At 35.6% G+C, this 18,112-nt stretch overlaps 1 protein-coding gene across 4 annotated transcripts in view; it reads left to right on the top strand.

Moving 5' to 3' along the window:
• The window catches only part of LOC137244166 (sodium-dependent nutrient amino acid transporter 1-like), a 91,686-nt gene that overhangs the window by 13,102 nt on the left and 60,472 nt on the right, over positions 1–18,112 (top strand). The window lies entirely within an intron of this gene.

Below are 18,112 nucleotides of genomic sequence, written 5' to 3'. Positions count from 1 at the left end.
GTGACTGGGACTGGAATAAAATACATACCACCTTCTGGGACAGGCAATAAGGGATGCAAAAGAAGGAGAAGAAATTCAGAGAAGAGAAAAGAGAGAAGGAGATTGAGAAAGAGATAGAATGGGACGAAGATAGAGATAGATGAACCGAAAAAGATGGAGGGACGAGTGAATAAAAGGATTAGGAAAAAATGAAGGGGGGAGGGCAGAGTCAGACGGAAAAAGCCTATTAAAATGTATGCAGATTTGCCAAATTTAGAGCAGGACAGCGTCTGCCGGTCTTCTAGTTGTTTTATAAATTTTGCTAATTAAAAATGCTTTGATTTTTAAATGTAAGATGAATCAACCCGAAATAAATCTGTATATGTAACACCATAAAACATGATTTATTACTATTATTTTTATACTACACCGATGCATTCGGATGCATAGGAAAAATATAACAAATTCTTCAAGCTATTATAAAAATATTCTTTGACAGAAAATTTGCCACCCACTTCAGTGCCCTAGAAATTAGACGGAAAATTCGACCATATGATATGACAAAACTTGAATTGCATTCTCCCAAAAAACTTAAAATTTGAGTTACATCTGTTTACAATAAGACGAGTGATATATATTTCTATAATTCTTTTATTTTTCCATCAAAAACACAAATTTTATAAAACTGCTAACGGCTACTGCCTAGAAGTATTAACTTCGCAAATACACAGGCAACCAACCTTAGACCAAGTCTAAGGACCCAGGTCTATTTGGCGTTATTTGTAATTAAAAACAAACAAATTCAGTCATTTAATCTCTTTTATACACTTCATGAAATATTTATATGAACGGGGACTTTTACAATTATTACCGGGCTTTGCATGCGTTTCATTTATGGGCTCATAAAATTGCCACATTTCACTTCTTTTTTTACTATAATTTGCTGTCATCTTTCACTCGGTATTAAAACGGATTTTTAATAAATATAAATACAATCAAATTTACGCAGCCAACCAGATCAAAACGTCGTTTATAAAAATATCAATTCAAAATAACGTCGCCTGAAAGAGCAAACTAGCTAAAAGTAAACACATTCGAGTGAAGAAATATCGCTTCATGAAGAAATATCGCTTTTGGATATTAATATATCTATTTGGATAGCAACTAGTGATGAACGATATTTCACTATCGGTGATTGCATCGCCGCTATCACTATTAGTATTAGAATTTCATGCTGAAGAAAAATCGCCAATCACTGATATTTGGATATTTGGATAGAAATAGCTATCACTATAGATATTTTTCATTCGCGGCGATGCAATCACCTATAGTGAAATATCGTTCCATCACTAACATACAAACATACAAACGTGCCAAAAATAGAAGCACTATTTCTTTTTTGTTGGTATCCTGCAAAAATTGTTGGATTACGTGTTCCATTTTCTTCATGTTGGAGTACTCCAACAATACTCCTTTGCAATGCGTTTGCGGACCACCATCAGCCGATCATAGCTCGTTTTTTAACGACAGTGATCACGACACGATGACGATCGAACAGAGTTGCCAAAAGTAAAATATTTCATGCAAATAACTAATAATAAAATTTTACTTTGGCAACTCTGATAAAATTCAACAGCTGGTTTTATGTATACATACTATAGTATGTATAGAGAAATATTAGTTTCTTTATTCACGCAAATACTAAATAACATAAGAGTATTCGTAGTATAAAATATAAAAGTTGTATTGCCCCTCTTCACTTGCTTTCATTTTGAATTAAATTCACTTCGATAATTCTTTCCGACACAATTCCTATTTAGTACTTTGGAATATGATCCTCTGTGGGTGCTCCATGGAGTACTACAGTGAAAGTACTTTGGAAAGTACTCTCACGTATGTACTCTATTGCATACTCACAAACAAAGCGAGAGTGGGATCACCTACTCCTCTCCTAGGATATCGCAATGTTAATTGGAGCACATTTTTTGTGTGAATACAGATTAGATTTGGAGCAGTCCTATACTCCCAAAGGCGTATTCCTTACATTATTTATAAAGTACTCGCGTTTTTTGAAGGGTAGCTTTTTTCGAGGACATACACACATACATATGTACCACTCAAAGCAAGTTTGCTGGTACAATTCACAGCGAACGTACACACGAACTGCATTTTCAACCTGTGACTTTTGTTTCACTTTTTTATACTCAGTTGAGCAGAGCTCACAGAGTATATTAAGTTTGATTGGATAACGGTTGCTTGTACATATATAAAGGAATCGAGATAGATATAGACTTCCATATATCAAAATAATCAGGATCGAAAAAAAATTTGATTGAGCCATGTCCGTCCGTCCGTCCGTCCGTCCGTTAACACGATAACTTGAGTAAATTTTGAGGTATCTTGATGAAATTTGGTATGTAGGTTCCTGAGCACTCATCTCAGATCGCTATTTAAAATGAACGATATCGGACTATAACCACGCCAACTTTTTCGATATCGAAAATTTCGAAAAATCGAAAAAGTGCGATAATACATTACAAAAGACAGATAAAGCGACGAAACTTGGTAGATGAGTTGAACTTATGACGCAAAATATAAAATTAGTAAAATTTTGGACAATGGGCGTGGCACCGCCCACTTTTTAAAGAAGGTAATTTAAAACTTTTGCAAGCTGTAATTTGGCAGTCGTTGAAGATATCATGATGAAATTTGGCAGGAACGTTACTCTTATTACTGTATGTACGCTTAATAAAAATTAGCAAAATCGGAGAAGGACCACGCCCACTTTTAAAAAAAAATTTTTTTTAAAGTAAAATTTTAACAAAAAATTTAATATCTTTAGTATATAAGTAAATTATGTCAAGATTCAACTCCAGTAATGATATGGTGCAACAAAATACAAAAATAAAAGAAAATTTAAAAATGGGCGTGGCTCTGCCCTTTTTCATTTAATTTATCTAGGATACTTTTAATGCCATAAATCGAACAAAAATTAACCAATCCTTTCGAAATTTGGTAGGGGCATAGATTTTATGGCGTTAACTGTTTTCTGTGAAAATGGGCGAAATCGGGTGATGCCACGCCCAGTTTTTATACACAGTCGTCCGTCTGTCCTTCCGCATGGCCGTTAACACGATAACTTGAGCAAAAATCGATATATCTTTACTAAACTCAGTTCACGTACTTATCTGAACCCACTTTACCTTGGTATGAAAAATGAACGAAATCCGACTATGACCACGCCCACTTTTTCGATATCGAAAATTGCGAAAAATGAAAAAAATGCCATAATTCTATACCAAATACGAAAAAAGGGATGAAACATGGTAAGGTAATTGGATTGTTTTATTGACGCGAAATATAACTTTAGAAAAAACTTTATAAAATGGTTGTGACACCTACCATATTAAGTAGAAGAAAATGAAAAAGTTCTGCAGGGCGAAATAAAACACCCTTAAAATCTTGCCAGGTATTACATATATAAATAAATTAGCGGTATGTTCTGGGTCACCCTAGTCCACATTTTGGTCGATATCTGGAAAACGCCTTCACATATACAACTACCACCACTCCCTTTTAAAACTCTCATTAATACCTTTAATTTGATACCCATATCGTACAAACTCATTCTAGAGTCACCCCTGGTCCACCTTTATGGCGATATCTCGAAAAGGCGTCCACCTATAGAACTAAGCCCCACACCCTTTTAAAATACTCATTAACACCTTTCTTTTGATACCCATATTGTACAAACAAATTCTAGGGTCACCCCTGCTCCACCTTTATGGCGATATCTCGAAACGGCGTCCACCTATGGAACTAAGGAATACGCCCTTTTAAAATACTCATTATCACCTTTCTTTTGATGCCCATATTGTACAAACAAATTCTAGGGTCACCCCTGGTCCACCTTTATGGCGATATCTCGAAAATGCGACCACCTATACAACAACCACCACTCCCTTTTAAAACCCTCATTAATACCTTTCTTTTGATACCCATATTGTACAAACAAATTCTAGGGTCACCCCTGCTCCACCTTTATGGCGATATCTCGAAACGGCGTCCACCTATGGAACTAAGGAATACGCCCTTTTAAAATACTCATTATCACCTTTCTTTTGATACCCATATTGTACAAACAAATTCTAGGGTCACCCCTGGTCCACCTTTATGACGATATCTCGAAACGGCGTCCACCTATAGAACTAAGGCCCACTCCCTTTTAAAATACTCATTAACACTTTTCGTTTGATGCCCATATTGTGCAAACGCATTCTAGAGTCACCCCTGGTCCATCTTTACGGCGATATCTCGAAAAGGCGTCCATCTATAGAACTTAGGTCCACGCCCTTTTAAAATACTCATTAATACCTTTCATTTCATACCCATATCGTACAAACGCATTCTAGAGTCAAACCTGATCCACCTTTATGGCTATATCCCTAAATGGCGTCCACCTATAGAACTATGGCGCACTCCCTCATAAAATACTCTTTAATGCCTTTCATTTGATACACATGTCATACAAACACATTCCAGGGTTTCCCTCGGTTCATTTTCCTACATGGTTATTTTCCCTTATGTTGTCACCATAGCTCTCAACTGAGTATGTAATGTTCGGTTACACCCGAACTTAACCTTCCTTACTTGTTTTTTTTAATTTCACTCTTATCAATTTTTCATAACGCGCCTGAAGAATTATAACTTCAAAAATTCCCTACAAGATGCGTTCTGTGTGCATTAATTGTAGCTTGCAATCATTTCTTAAGCATTTCTTAAAGGGTCCAAGAAATGCTTATAGGCTTAAATTTATGGTTGCAGCACAGACTTTGGAAGAAGTTTTATAAAGATGAATAAGAAAAGGTCATACGAGTTTCCAAATAAAAACACTTCAAGTTTTGCTTACAAGGGTGATATAAAAAATATTATACAAAACCGCATTTCTTCTACATAAAAAACCGAAGTATAAATAAAAACCCGTCGATATGTTAAATAGTAAAACTTTTATAACAAAGGATTAATTAAAAACTGAGCTTTGGAAAAATTTTATAAAACTCAGTAAAGGCGTTCCGTTTAACCAAAATAGTACGGTGATGTTTTGCTCCAAATATTAATATTTTGTGTTATGCTCAGCGTGCTTTGCACGCAGAGTATATTAACTTTGATTGGATAACGGTTGGTTGTACAGGTATAAAGGAATCGAGATAGATATAGACATCATCAGTATCGAAAAAAAAATTTGATTAAGCCATGTCCGTCCGTCCGTCCGTCTGTCCTTTAACACGATAACTTTAGTGAATATTAAGATATCTTCACCAAATTTGGTACACGAGCTTATCTGGACCCAGAATAGACTGATATTGAAAATGAGCGAAATCGGATGGTAACCACGCCCACTTTATTCATATATAACATTTTGGAAAACACAAACAACCTTATTATTTAGTAAATAATACCCTAGAATGTTGAAGTTTGACGTGTGGTAGTTGCAAATGTCATTGCGGTTGCCAGACTTAAATATGGGATTTATGGAGCATATTTTCCACGAGTCCAAAAAAATTCCGCCGTTCAAGCAATTTTGAAAGAGATGAGCTAAGGGTTCTGCAATGGAGTTTGCGCATATTTTGAAAAATATCGGAGAAAACCCCTCAGTATCTGAGTTTGCACTACTTGTCGATTTAGGAATTGACAGAAGAACATCATCTGCGGTAACAACGAAATTAGTAATTTGGCATTGGAATGATTTAGCAAATAAGTTGCAGGCATCCTGTTGATTACTGGACTCTGCGCCATCATACTCCATGGTCGTTGGAAAGCCATTGGTTTTTCTTTTGGAGTTAATAACCTACCAGAAACTGGACGGCTTTGACTTTAGTTTTGATTCGAGTTTAAGCATATATTGCTTAAAAAGACACTTATAGCTATGGTGAAAACTATTTTACAAAATTGGAAATGGACACTCAAGGCATGATATTTTTAAATCAGCAGATCCAAAAACTAGATCTAAGAACCTACCATTATTGTTTGGTTGAGAGTTACATTGTTTCAGACCGTATGAAAATAAGGTGCTAACAACTAGCATATCGATGTCGGATTTAATATTTGAAGGTAAAGTATTACAATCATATTGAGATGAAACCAGGATCCCAGGTGGGCGGGGCACGCTACCAATACACCCCGGTGGCCCCCGGCATAACAGTAACATTAAATATTGACCACACACAAGGTAAACGAACTTTATAATGAGTTCCTTTTCTATGATTTCAATGGAAAGTTAAGTTTTTTTCCTGCCAAGTAAAATTTTGTTTATGTCGGTTAGTAGGTTTGCGCTCTAAGCGATATAGAAAATAATAGGCCTTTTTATACCTTTCATGAAAATGAAATGGTATATTAATTTCGTCACGAATCCCAAAATTGTAAGTCCTTAATGGAAAATAGATAGAACCACATTAAGTATACCGAAATAATCAGGATGAAGAGCTGAGTTGATTTAGCCATGTCCGTCTGTACGTCTGTGCGTCTGTCTGTTTGTATGCAAACTAATCCCTCAATTTTTGAGATATCGTGATAAAATTTGGTGAGCGGGTGTATTTAGGTGTCCGATTAGACATTTGTCGGAACCGGCCGGATCGGACCACTATAGCATATATCCTCCATACAACCGATTTTTCAGAAAAATTGGATTTTTGTTATATCACTCATTTGTGCAACGTCGTCATAACTCAAAAAACATGACTTTTGAGTTAATAACATATAAACGTACATGATCTGTGTTGTATAAAAAATCTTCGTGATCAGTTAACAATTTAGCACGTGTTATAAAAATGAATATATGCCTTTATATGCGCAAGATATGGCAGTTAAAATCTTTGAATGGCTCTCCTGAAAAATTGTGTTTTTGAGTTATGACGACGTTGCAGCAAATGAGTGATATCTTCCTCAATTTATCAGATTGAAGCTTCAAACTTCACCATATGCTTTCGTATATTGCACATATTCTTGTCTGAAAAATATATAGTATATATCCCCCACAACCGTTTGTTCAGGTAAGAAACTTTTCGTAATAACTGCCCCAGTTTAAAGCTAGAGGCTTCAAATTTCAACGAATGCTTACGTACATATTTACGTACATATATGGCATATATTGTTGTCTGAAAAAATCATAGGGATCGGTGGTATACACATTATATACCCCATATAAAGTGTCATTTTTGCCACTTTTTTACGGCTAGAAACTTAAAATTTCATCAAATACTTACGTTTATGTCATATATTGTTGAAATACGTAATTCGTATTCATAGTTTTTACATGCAGGCAACAAAAAACGTGAAACTTTGCATCCTCACACAAAGTACCTACCTATTTTTATACTCGGCGTGCTTTGCACACAGAGCATATTAACTTTGATTGTATAAGGTTGGTTGTACAGATATAAAGGAACCGAGATAGATATAGACTTCCATATATCAAAATCATCAGCATCGAAAAAAATTTGATTGAGCCATGTCCGTCCGTCCGTCCGTTAACACGATAACTTGGGTAGATATTGAGACATTTAATTTAATACACGAGCTTATCTGGAATCAGAATAGATTGGTATTGAAAATGAGCGAAATCGGATGATAACCACGCCCACTTTTTATATATATAACATTTTGGAAAACACAAAAAACCTGATTATTTAGTAAATGATACACCTAGAATGTTGAAATTTGATATGTGGACTGATATTTAGACTCTTGATACAAATTTGAAACAAAAAAATTTTTAAATGGGCGTGGCACCGCCCACTTGTGATAAAATCAATTTTACAAATATTATTAATCATAAATCAAAAATCATTAAACTTATGGTAACAAAATTCGGCAGAGAGGTAGCCTTTACTATAGGGAATGCTTCGAAGAAAAATTAACGAAATCGGTTGAGGACCACGCCCACTTTTATATAAGAGATTTTTAAAAGGGTCGTGGTGGACGAATAAAATAAGCTATATCTTTGGAAAAAATAGCTTTAAACCAATGGTATTTCATTTCCCAAGTGCATTTATAACAATAAATAGGAAAAACCTCAAATTTTAAAAAATGGGCATAGCAGCGCCCCTTTTATGAATAAGCAATTTTCTATGTTTCGGGAGCCATAACTCGACGAAAAATTAACGGATCGTAATAAAATTGGGTACAAATAATAAGCCATAACTTTGCTAAAAAATAGTTTTGAATCAATGATATTTCACTTATCAAATTTTATTGTAAGAGGAATTTTTTTCTTTTATCGGGCGGTGCCACGTGTTATGTAGAAAAGTAATTTATCTGAAATTAAATATGCAATTGAAGCTCACGCTGAATATGTAATGTTCGGTTACACCCCAACTTAGACACCTATCCTTGTTTTATTTTATATTTATCTTAGAAATCGCTTAGGTATGTACATCTGGTCACTATATATTTTTTATGTTATACAGCCGATTATTTGGAGGTTACGAATGGGATAAGATTATTGTTCAGCCCCATTCATGAAAGGTATGAAGTCTTCGGAAGACAGTCCCGTCCTTTTTTTTTTTTTTGATTCGCTTTTAAACTTTTTCTGCTCGCTTTCAAATTTTATTGAAAAGTAACAACAAACTAGACAACATAGTTCTGCTCTCTTAATATGTTTTTATTTTTCAATTGAAATTTGTTTCTAAGCATGCATAAATAATTTAGAAGCAAGAGACAACAAGAAGGGACGGGACTGTCCTCGGCTGCGTCGAGGACTTTATGCCTTTCATGAATGGAACTGAGCAACAAACTTATCCTATTCGTAATATCCGAATAATCGGTGAATAAGATATGTAATATATAGAGAACAGATACACGTATGCGACATTTTCGATATATATCAAATATCTAATAGATGAGGTAGCTATGACCATGAATCTGTTATCTGAACAAAAGGTTGTATGGGATATGTGCTAAGTATACATACATATATGCGACCGATCTATAAGATTTTTTCAATCATTTCATTTTGCCATATACGGAAGCATTTGATAAAATTTGAAGCATCTAGCTATTAAAATGGGGCGGAGAGCACGAAACGATTATGATCCAAATAATCGGTTGATGAGATGTATGTGTTAGAAAATATCCGCGGCAAGTATGCCTGTTGTAAGAGGCGTCTAACATACTAAAATTATTCAAAGGGTTGCCAGCGCAATTTATAGCTTCTCCAACCCTATTGTTAACCTCGCCTTCCCATGGCGAATCCTGTTTATTTAACAGAAGAGGCTCTGGCGACAACAAGCTCCTTATAGGTCTAGAGGCGGGAGGGCGGTATAGCCTAAAAAGTTTCATGGTGTCATACTCAATTGTTCACGAGATGGTCGTGCTAGTTCTTAACAGTGCTTGTTGTCGGAAAGTACCAAATCTGCATCCGGCAAAGGACCATATACATCATTAACACTCCCCAAAACCTTCGGGGAGTGTCCTTATCGCTACAACAACAAAATAGGATATAAGCTGTATACACACCTATCTCTACGATTTTTTCAGAGAACAATATACATATGTCCTATGAGTAATCACTTAATGAAATTTGAATCCTATGTCTTATAAACTGAGAAAGATATGACAAAGAAACCGATCCGGCCGTCCGACAAAAAAAGACAGATAGACGGACAGTGCTAAATCGAGTGAACTAAGTCTACCCAATCAATTCGGTATACTTATTGGACAATTTTGAGATGCGAGGCAAACTTAATATACCATTTTATTTTCATGAAAGGTATAAAAACGGCAGTGTACATACATTGCGTATTGTGCCTCTGATTGTAGAATAAAGTACAAATGAATAATGTTGAATTGTATAAATTCACACTCTAATTACGATATCATACATTTTTATTGGATATCAAATTAAGTGCGAAAATACTACAACAGCTCATTGATTTGTAGAGTTACACACATGAGCGTACAGGATCCATTTACCATAAATTGAACATTTGCGTATTTCGATGTTTGTGGTGTACAATATGATGCCCGAAAAGTAGGCAGGGTGTTATTATTATTATTTTTCTATTAAAAAAGAGGAGGCCCCGACCCCGTTGGAAAGATCATGTAGAAATTTGAAGAACTGCTTATAAAAATACAGTCTATTTATATGCAATATGTTTACTATGAGGTATAAGGTCACGAATTGGTCTAGGTCAAAGCTAAGAGGTGTGACACTGCAGGAGAAATCTTGTACCAAATATCTAGGAATCATTCTAGACAGTAAGTTGTCGCGGAAGCTCAACATGGAGAAAAGAGTGAAAACGGCCTCGGCGGCACTTTATGCATGTAAAAGAATGCTGCACTGTACATTCGGCCATAGTAGTACATCGTCATCATCGACGGATAGACAACAAGGACGGGTATGATGAGCGCTTTCTAGAGCGTGCTTTTTGTTCGTGGAAAGAAGTCTTTGTTTTTCAATTGCCTACTCAGGCCAAAGTAGCATTTATTGGCAAGAGTTATTCTCAGTTTCATTTCTTAGGTACATTGTTTTCGCTGTTAATGCTGGTTCCCAGATTGACGAAGTCCTTCACAGTCCCGAGATATCCATCAAGAGTGACGTGTCTGTCAAGGCGCTGATTTACCGCAAGACCCACTTATTTTGCCCCTTTACCTTATCCAGAAATGGCAAAACTTACGACGCATTTTTTAAGGCCGATATATCAATATCATACGTATGCCTTTAGGCTCGTTTGGTGTCGAATGGCTCGGAGAGGTCCTTCCCAATATTTACGGAGATGGTGGTGCTGTTCAACATAATTTGGCAGAGCCCTACTAACTTTGCAGAGCACATTAATTCAGACATATCAGCATACAAGTAATTTTTTTCCGCGCTGACAAAGGCTGGTTTAAAGTCGACAAAAAGATGTTGAGTGTCGATTCTCTTATAGTGAGTATTCTCCAGGACCTGTGGCATGGTGAAGATCTGATCGATAGTACATTTACCAGGTCTCAAGCCACACAGTACGCTGAAATGGGCCGATCAAAATCAGTGGCAATGTAGCTTAAACCTACGAACTGACATAAAAAGATGTTACATGGCAGACAACAAACTAATTAAATTGCTCATGGAAAACTTACGAAGTAAACTCGTCATATAGTTGTTTTGCTTTGTGTGTGGTCAGTACTTGATACTACTGTTATGCCTGGTTGATGCATTAGCTCCTGCTCTTTCAAACAACACTAAGAAGTGAATTTTAAAACAAGTAAAAGTGTCTAAGTTCGGGTGTAACCGAACATTATATACTCAGCGTGAGCTTCAATTGCACATTTCATTTCATATAAATTACTTTTCTACATAACACGTGGCACCGCCCGTTAAAAAAAATATTCCTCTTAAAATAAAACTTGATAAGTGAAATATCATTGATTCAAAACAATTTTTAACTAAGTTATAGCTTATTATTTTAGTATACGACCCTTTTAAACTTTTTTTGCATCTAAGTTGTCATGGGCTTTAACCGATCCCGTTCATTTTTACTAAAATATTTTCTGCTATAGGGAAAATTTGTGTACACAATTTCATTACGATCCGTTAATTTTTCTTCGAGTTATGGCTTCCGAAACATAGAAAATTGCTTATTCATAAAAGGGGCGGTGCAACGCCCATTTTTTAAAATTTGAAGTTTTTCCCATTTATTGTTATAAATCCACTTGGGAAATGAAATACCATTGATTTAAAGCTCTTTTTTGCATAGATATAGCTTACTTTATTCGTCCACGATCCTTTTAAAAATCCTTTATATAAAAGTGTGCATGGTCCTTAACCGATTTGGTTAATTTTTCTTCCAATCATTCCTTATAGTAAATGCGGTGCCACGCCCATTTTAAAAATTTTTTTCGACTTTTTATCAAGAGTCTCAATATCTTATAGTAAAGGCAACATCTCTGCCGTATTTTGTTATGATAGTTTTAAAGATTTTTGATTTATGATTAGTAATATTTGTAAAATTGCCATGCCCATTTTAAACATTTTTTTCAAAATTTTATCAAGGGTCTCAATATCAGTCCACACTTCAAATTTCAACATTCTAGGTGTATCATTTACTAAATAATCAGGTTTTTTGTGTTTTCCAAAATGTTATATATATAAAAGTGGGCGTGGTTATCATCCGATTTGCTAATTTTCCATACCAATCTATTCTGGATCCAGATAAGCTCGTGTACCAAATTTGGTGCAGATATCTCAATATTTACTCAAGTTATCGTGTTAACGGACATGGCTCAATCAAAATTTTTTTCGATACTGATGATTTTGATATATGGAAGTCTATATCTATCTCAAAGCACGCTGAGTATAAAAAAATGTACTTAGCGGGTTTACACTTTAGGGATAATACTGTCGACCTTCTGCGAAATAAATTTGGGAAAAGCATACATATTAATTGTTTATACGATCTGGAAATATGCTATATCTAGAGATCTGGTTATTGGGACTTAAGAAAAGTCGGGATTGGCATCTTTATACATTCAAATTTATACAGGTTGTTTAAACAGCTATTAAGTAATAATAAAAATCACAGATAAATAAAAATAATAAAATACATAGGTACGTGCTCGCCTCGCTATCTTTATGACTTTCGTCTTAATTGCGGGATGTTATCAAGCAGTATTTAAAATATTTGAACTATGGCTAACATAAGATATACTTTTGAAAGATTTTGATTTTCATATACATATTAGGTACTTCATAGATCTAAAGCATTTTTCGCACACACAGCGGTACATTTAAAAAAAAGCACTCACCTAAAATGAAGTAAACACTGTCTAAAATATTTTGAGGAAATTTAATTAATTGAAAATTCTATTTTTTGCAATTTATCAATTTGAGAAAAAAAATTCTTTTTTTTTTTTGTTGTTATATCGGCCTACTGACTTGTAATAATAAATATTTTATCTTTATTGCCATGATGCATTTTTTCTTAAAATTGTTTAAATTAGAATAAAAGAAAGAAATAATTTAGACAACTTCCAAAGCTCGTTGTATAGATCCATTTCTTACATTTTTTCAATCGAGAATGATTGAATATTTCTCACAATATTTACATGTACGAGTTAGCTCAGTGAATTACAGTACTGGACTGTAAAGTTGAGCATCTGAAATAGAAATCAGCGGCCGTAACAGTACACCAATTAAATTCTTTTAATTTATTTTATACAATTTTTTCAAAGTTTAAGAAAATTATTCTTATTACGAATAAAATTAGTTTTTGAGAAAGTTGTCTAGATTAAGAGAAGAGTTTCTATGGCGCAAAATCAATTCAATTTTTGCTTCGTTTTCAGGATTTTTGTTTGTTTTACTTTTTTATGTAGTCGCATAGTAATTATGATTCTTTAGAATCTATCTGGTCCAGTTCTCGGAAAAGTCTTAGCGGAAGCTCTGAGTGTCTATGCAGCTATCTTGGAAATTAAAAAAAAAAAAACCATAAATGCTAAAAAAGTTTTCACAAAAAAAAAAAAAAACAAAAACAGTTTCAACGGATCGTGATTCCCAAAGTGAGTAAATTCATGTGTGAACGAAATCTCAAAATCTAGGAGAACTGAAGGGGAGGTGGCGCAGGGTGGTGTCTCTCCCCGATTCTGTTGAATTTATATACATCAAAGCTCTCTTCACCACCATGAGCTACTGTACGATTGCATGCTACGCGTCCCCGATATGGTGACCAAGCCTATATGTTACTCACTGGAAGAAAATACAGGTCTGCCAAAATACAGCCCTCAGAACCGCTCCGGGCTGTCTTATGTCACCAGAATACCATCTACAAAATGAGGCGAGAATACTCCCCATTAGGGAGAGAAATGAAATGTTAACCAAACAGTTCCTGCTGAATACCCAGAAATCTGGGTATCCTTACAGACATCTGATTGATGAGGCTACACCGCCTAGGGGCTTAAGGGGTAATCTCCGTAAGCATTATGAAGAAATACGGCATCTGGTAACACAGTCGTATCAAGCAAAAAAAGCACAAACAGGTCCTAAGTGATGTCTACAAACAGGCATCGGACCTCTATGCCGGGAATTGCCCGGCAAATCCGGTACTCAAAGAAAAATAGCCAGAACTAGCAGAGGAGGAACGCACTCTATCTAGGGAAGCGCGCGCCACTCTAGCTCAACTTCTATTTGGATACTGTAACAGCTTAAACTTTTACCTAGCCAGAATCAATCCCGACATACAAAATGTATGTCCTGCTTGTAATATGACACCAACCATCTCTTAAATTGCCATGTGGAACCAACGCCTCTAACACCCTTCTTATTATGGTCCACCTCTGTTGAAACAGCAAGTTAGAGCACATTGATGACAGTTTGTGATTGGTCGCACCCATTGGATGGGGCGAAGCACTACTAAAACGACAACAACAACTGCGCGATAGTGGCAACAAGCCCTGGAACCTCAATAAACAAATAATGTTCCAAAATCAATAGTTATCTACCAAGCCTTTCTGCTTTTTTTCACCTCGTGCGATCTGAGCAAGTTCACGGCCACTCTATTTAATTTGTGCAAGGAAAATATGACACAGATAATGGACATACCCGTCGATGGCGTTACGCTATCTGTCTAAGCTTTGGGCAATTGAGGGCGAGCAGTTTAATAAGAGTTATAAATGAGTAATTTTATGTGCTTGTAAGCGTATGAGTCGTGGCACAGTGGCTGACGTACCCGACCAAACGCCCGGGGTTGCGGGTTCAACTCCCACCAAGCATTCCTTTTTTAAATTTATAAATTATTATTATTAATGGACTGTATTGAGTTTATGGGGTTTTTGATTTAATGTATTCCATTTATTGAGTTGGGTAGTTTTAGTGTTATTGGTGTATTTAAGTCATGGGAGGATGCATAGCATCAGTACACCTTTATTTATTTAATTTGGGGGCGAGCACTGGGGGGCTCTGAGGCTTCGCTCTACTGAGCCACCTCATCCTCTATTTGAAGAACCCTTTAAAATGTGATATGGAGGCGAGCACGGGACGGCTCTGAGGTATTGGCACCCCATTTTCTACAAGAAAAACCTCTATTTATTTAATTTGGGGCGAGAGTTGGGCACTCTGAGGTTTCGCTCTAATGAGCCACCTCATCTTCTATTTGAAGAACCCCTTCAAAGTGTGATATGGAGGCGAGCACTGGGCTCTGATGTATTAGCACACCATCCGAAGAACCTCAATTTTAATTAAAAAACTCAAACTATGTCTTTAGAATATTTCACTAACCAGTTGAGAATTACAAGCACACTCAATGGCTACTGAAACAAACGAACGAAAAATGTTCATAGTTTAAGTCGCTTAAACACTATCAACTGTCAGTCACCCACATATTAGGTGTAACTCTCGACAGCAATTTTATGTTTCACGCACATGCCTCCGAAATTGTATATGAAGTACGAAGCCGCAAGAAAATCTCCAAGTGACTGCCCGGTTTGGTTACCCGTGGGGCATAAATTAAATTTCCTGAAAACGAAGATAAAATACGATTGATTTTCCGCCATAGAAACGTTTCCTTTAATTTAGACAATTAATTCTCTTAAAAACTCAGACCTTTTTATTACTTGGTTAAAAATGTAGAAAATTGTATGAAAAAAAATTTAAAAATTAAATCATGTAACTGAAACAGCCGTGAATTTCTAGTCGAGGCTCGCAACTTTATATTCGAGCATGATTCAATTTACAGAGGTTTGCTCTCTAATAAGATCGGATTTTGTAGAAAATTGTTTTCGAAAACTACCTTTAGTAGTTATTAGTAATGATAATAATTTTGTATTTAACAACAGCTTTTGGGGAAATTATTTGTTTTTTTTACTAAATATTTAGAAAAATGTTAAAAATTTTGTTTGCTTTGATCATTCTTTCAGAATTTGTTTGAAGAACGCCGAACTTCAGAATTTTATTCAAAAATACACTATCTCAAAATTTGTTTCGGAAACTCCCTACCTGAGCATTTATTCAGTACATTTTAACATAAGATAGAGCGTTTATGAAAAACATTCTGACATTCTGATATAGGGCTCTTTTGAAACAAATCCTGAAATGAAGAAAAAATATTTTGAGATAGGGATATTTCGAACCAGCAACCGACATAGTATACTTCACTCAGCAGTCGCAGTGAACTCACAAAAAAAAAATTAAAAATTGCTGATTGTTTTAGAACTTTATATTCCGGCTTGAAAGAAGAGTTCACTCAGTTTTCGCTGGGACACAAATTTAGCCGGGGCTTGAAATCTTGTGTCTTTTTGGCGAAATTTGGGTAACATTTTTAATGTTTCCAATGCTCTGTTTGAATAAGGTCGATCTAGTGACTAGGGTGACAGCATTGTAGCTTTATGGATCTGTTAATGCCTAAAATTGAGCTGGATATGACTATATTCGGGCAAGTTGATCGCCCTGAATCCACCAATTCATATATGAAATTCATATGTACTAGAGAAATACGCCTCCCATAAATGCTCGTCGTTTTTCGCACGCCACCGCCGAATGTTAAAAATATCGGCGGCAGCGGCGACGTTCTGCATGTTACTGTATTTTTTACTCATTTAAGACTGTAGTACTTGGGCGACCGAGCTTTGCTCGGCAATCTTCGAGTATGCCGCATAACATACTTTCTCTGTTTTTTTTTTACATCTATAGACGTTAACGCTTAAACTTTATATGGACTGCTAAGCGTCAAACTTTAAATGCACCTCTGAAACTGCTGCGCATAAAATTTGTCATACTAAATTTCAATACGCATTATACTCAGATGTAGCTGAAATATGTATATATGTTTCACCTCTACACTAATTCTATGTATCACCTCTTAAAATGGTGCGTGTCCACAATTCATCGCAGCTGATTCAGCTAGATGTTATACACAGCCATACAACAGAGGGTTGTGTCTCCGCTTTTCGGTACACCCTGTGCTGCAGCTAGTTGTTTAACCACTGTCGCTAGGTGGGTCTCCTAGGCTTAATCTAAGCGAGGATAAGCGTTTTTTTACGCGCAAACGTAAACGTAATCGTGTAAAAAAAAACCACGGCTTTTGTTCTACATGTCATTATTAATCAAACTCTACTTTTTTTATATGTACATATATTATATATTTTTACTTACCAAAATTTGTTTTCCTTAAAAATATAATTATTAATTTCAAACATTTTTTAGTTATACACTATGAAAATCTCACAATTTTATTACATTCCAAAAACTTGTAAATTTCACGAATGACAAATATCAGCTAGTTTAATTAAATCAACTTACTTTCCTAAGCGCCATCTGTTGGTAAGTATTTAAATGGTTAGATGTCGTTTTCAAATTGAACATATGCCTCTAGTGTTCAACGGTAGCAAATTACCATGGTGAGATATGTTTTTGCTATGGCGAGAAATCTTTCTAATAGTAATCTGTGAGAAATTGCAATTATTCATTTCATATTTGCCAAAAATATGTATTTAAATATATTTTGCTACAATTTGCCACCGTGCCTTGATATTGCATTTCAATTTTATTAGCGAGTGTGAAATTAAGAAAATTAAGTCGAATCATATGTAAGATTTTTTACGAAGAATTTTAACTTTAATGCTCTCCTTTAAATCTTTAATAGAATATGAGTAAGTAGAGTATTTCTTCGTCTAACTACCCCAACCATAAATGGCAACCCTACTCAAACATGTCCCTATTGTAATGCGGATTGAAATACCTTTCGTTTGATACCCTCGAAATTTCTGTTAATTTGTATCCATCGCAAAAACATGTTGAAACAAATGCGCACAAATCGTTAATTCGTAATTGACCGTTTTAGTAATCAAATGAACAAAAAACAAGTTGTTGTGACAGCTTTGTACGACAGCCTCTCTCCCAATTTGCGTCGTGCTCCTCTTTTTTCCCTACAAATTGGCCGGACGGGACCTACACCTTGCGAGGCAGTTGAGTTTTCACTGAAAGCTTTTCATGGCAGAAATACACTCGGAGCGCTTGCCAAACACTGCCGAGGGGCGACCCCGCTAAGAAAAATTTTCTTCTAATTGAAAAACCTTATTTCTAAAATTTTGATGTTGCTTTGCTCGGGTTGCGGACCCAGGGCATACGGTGTGGCAGGCGGAGCCACCATCACACCACGGTGGCACTTAC

Source organism: Eurosta solidaginis, chromosome 3 (assembly GCF_040869045.1).
Source record: "Eurosta solidaginis isolate ZX-2024a chromosome 3, ASM4086904v1, whole genome shotgun sequence".
NCBI lineage: Eukaryota > Metazoa > Arthropoda > Insecta > Diptera > Tephritidae > Eurosta > Eurosta solidaginis.
Note: the sequence above shows the minus strand (reverse complement) of the source record. Positions and strands in the feature narration are given on the sequence as shown.